Here is a 3,880-nt window from a genome sequence, read left to right as displayed (position 1 = left end):
ATGACTTAGCAACTGAACAACAACAACAACAACAACAACAGCAACAACAAAATGAATTGTATGGCATGCGAATTATATCTCAATAAGTGAAAGTTGCTCAGTTGTGTCCGAGTCTTTGCGACCCTATGAACTATACATTCCATTGATTTTTCCAGGCCAGAATATTGGAGTGGGTAGCCTTTCCCTTCTCCAGGGATCTTCCCAATCCAGGGATCGAACCCAGGTCTCCTGCATTGCAGACAGATTCTTTACCAGCTGAGCCACTAGTGAAGCCCAAGAATACTGGAGTGGGTAGCCTATCCCTTCTCCAGCAGATCTTTCCAATCCAGGAATTGAACTGGGGTCTCCTGCATTGCAGGCGGATTCTTTACCAACTGAATTATCAAGGAAGCCCATATCTCAATAAAGCTGTTATTTAAAAAAGAAAAACCCCATGGGGGCTCCATACCGGGTGTTGGAGGGATAAGATGTCCAGTGAAAGTAGGCATGGATCCTGCCCTCTCTCTTCATTAGCAGTGGGGAGGCAGAAAGAAGTCATTGGTCACAGAAACAAATTCACATTTGTGGAGATGTCCCAAAGGAGGAGGAGATGCAGGGTGCAGAGTGCAGGGCAGGCAAGTGGGAGTTTGCCCAGGGCAAAGTAAGAGCTCCTATACCTTGGCCACCTGACGTGAAGAGCCGACTCACTGGAAAAGCCCTTGATGCTGGGAAAGATTGAGGGCATGAAGAGAAGCAGGAAACAGAGGATGAGATGGCTGGATGGCATCACTGACTCAATGGACATGAGTTTGAGCAAACTCTGGGAGATAGTGAAGGACAGGGAAGCCTGGCGTGCTACAGCCCATGGGGTCACAGAGTCAGACAACTGAGCAACTGAACAACAACAAAGTAGGTGAGGTTGGGGAAAGTTTACTGGAGGAGAGAAGACTGCCTCGGCTCCCTGTCCCCCACACTTGGAAGGCCTAGGCCATACTGTCGCCAGGCATACTGTGTATTGAAGCTCCACCTGGGACAGGCAGGAGCCCCTCCCCAGGGGCTGGCGCTTGTGAGGATGTTTTATTGTATTGTATGGCTTAGTCACTAAGTTCTGTCTGACTCTGCGACACTATGGACTGTAGCCCTCCAGGCTTCTCTGTCCGCGGGATTTTCCAGGAATAATACTGGAATGAATTGCCATTTCCTTCTCCAGGGTGTCTTCCTGACCCAGGGATGGAACCTGCGTCTCCTGTATTGGCAGGCAGATTCTTTACCACAGAGCCGCCTGAAGATGCCTTCTGCTTTTTAAAACCCTGGGTGGTAGCCAGACTGGTTCAAATTCAGCTGTCTTGAGTTGAAATGTAGCTCCCTCAAAAGATATGCTGGACTTCCGTGGTGGTCCAGTAGATAAGGCTCTGCCTGCCAATGCAGGGCACACGGGCTTGATCTCTGATCCAGGAAGATTCCACATACCATGCAGCAGCTAAGCCCGTGTGTCACAACCCCTCAACCCACGAGCCTATTGAGCCTGTGTGCTGCAACTGCTGAAGCTCAAGTGCCTAGAGCCTGTGCTCCACAACCAGAGAAGCCATCACAACGAGAAGGCCACGGACCGCAACTAGACAGTAGCCTCCGCTTTCCACAACTAGAGAAAGCCTGTTCACAGCTACAAAGACCCAGAGCAACCAAAAATAAAGAAAGAAAGAAAGAAAAGAAAAACAACCCAGCATTACCAAAAGTAAAGAAAGAAAAGCTATGTTCCCATCCTAATGGAGGTTATCACTCTAGATTACCCGAAAGGACTCTAAATCCAAAGACATGTCATTATAAGAGAAGAGAGACACACAGAGAAGAGGATAAAGGCCCATGAGGGCAGAAGCAGAGACTGGCGTGAGATGGCCACAAGCCCAGGTCCACATGGAGCTTCCAAAAGCTGCAAGAGGTGGGAAGCAAGTCTCTTCTACAGCCGTCAGAGTGGGAGTGCCCCGGTCCACACCTTGACCTTGGCACTTCTGGCCTCTAGGATGGTGAGAATCAATTTCTGTCGTTTTGAGTCATGTTGGTGGGAATTTGTTAGAGCAACTCCAGGAAATAACTCCACCTGCCTTCTCCATTTCCCAGCTGCCTTACCTGGAACACATTTCCTAATGCTCTGAGGCTTGGGCTCCTCAGTTTTGCAATGGGGACATCGAAAGTGCCTATGCCACAGGGTGTGTAGGAACTTGGTGAGATGACCTAGGTAAAGCTCTCAGAGAAAGGCTTGGCACTCTCCCTTAGTACCTCTCACTTGGCCTGAACCACACTTATGCCTCCCTGCAGGGCCACAAAAGAACTTTAGAAGCCCCCATGCCAGCCTCCACGCACGCTCTGTCATACCTGGCAGAGGACCTGGATTCATTAGGGACTATCAAGGTTGTGATGTAGGAAATGATGCTAATGACCCTTTGTGATGTCATTTTTAACCCTGTTAAAAGGGATAGCAGGATCTCACAAAGGTCAGACCACAGATACTAGGTTCAGACTCCCTGAGTTTAGATTCCTGCTCTGTGACCTTGGGCAAATTTATTAAACTCTCTGTGCCTCAGTTTCCTGACCTGTAAAATGGATAAGGTATTCATCATGCTACTACCCTTCAGTATTTGTAAATGCATAGACTGGTGCTAGAAGATGTTGAGTGGTGGTTAACTAAAAGACAGACTCAATTAGGAGGACATTCCTTTGAATCTGAAAACTAACCAAGTTTCCAGTTAAGGCAAAACTGCCTCTTTGCTGCTTGCCCCGACCCTACCTCCAAGTGGAGGCTCACCCCCAAGAGAGCTCTCAGGCAGCACGGTACTCAGGATTTTCCCAGGCAACACTTCTGAAGGCTGGGAAGGTGGATGCGTGCCTTGGCCCTTGGCCCTCTGTGCCTGGGTTTCTCTCTGGAAGACGTATCCAGCTTCACACTGTGAGCTTTCTCAGGCCACGACAGAAATGCTGCTGCTGCTGCTAAGTCACTTCAGTCCTGTCCAACTCTGCAACCGAAATGCCGCATCAACCCAAATAACACATCACAGGGTCTGTTTTCTCAAGGGCCCTGCCCTCTGAATTCTTGGAATTCTTAGGCTAATGGGAATATCTCCCAAGGGCTCTGGGTCAGCTGGGCTGATTTACCCAGCAGGGGGCTCAGGCTGCAGCCCTGATGGGATGTGGACTTTCCCACTGTCCCGTGAGGCTAGGCGCATCCTGGTGGGGCTCAGGCCCCACCTCACCTTCCCTGCCAGCTAGCATCCCAGAATTTTGTCATTTGCAGAGGGTGGAGGGGCTGGCGCTACTATACTGCACACCCCAGAAAATGCAGCACCACTCCCCAGGTACCCACCTCATGCCTCTCACATGATCTGGGTAGGTTTCAGTCTCCCTGAACTCATTTTCTCACTGGTAAAATGGGGTTCCTAGCATTCACCTAACAGCATGGGGTAGAATTCCAGGCCACCGCCTTGCTGTGCTTGGTGTCCCCAAGAAACGGAGTGTGATCCGAGCCCAGTCCGGATGCTGTGTCCTCACAGCTCATGGGAACCTTGGGTGGCTGAGTACGGGAGCCACCAGTTTGCCACCCAGAATGCCCTCTATTGTTTTTCCTCCCTGGAGTCCTGTTTCAGAAACTTGATTCAAAACTCTGCTGTGACCAGTGGTGCTCCACATGCCTCCAGACATCAAATTCCAGAAAGGCACCTATCCATCAGTTCAGGTGTGTTGAGCAAACCTCTGAGCACACACTGGCCTTGGGAGGGGGCCCCTGAAGGGTGAGCCTTCTTCTACTTGTCTGCGCATTTGTCCATTTGTCTGCCAGTCTGTCTATCCATGGTGGATTAGATGGGCTGAGTCCTCCTGCTTCCTGGCTCTGTAAACAGAGGCAAGTTAG

The sequence above is a fragment of the Ovis aries genome, chromosome 12 (genome assembly GCF_016772045.2).
Source record: "Ovis aries strain OAR_USU_Benz2616 breed Rambouillet chromosome 12, ARS-UI_Ramb_v3.0, whole genome shotgun sequence".
NCBI lineage: Eukaryota > Metazoa > Chordata > Mammalia > Artiodactyla > Bovidae > Ovis > Ovis aries.
This window is presented reverse-complemented; position numbering follows the sequence as displayed.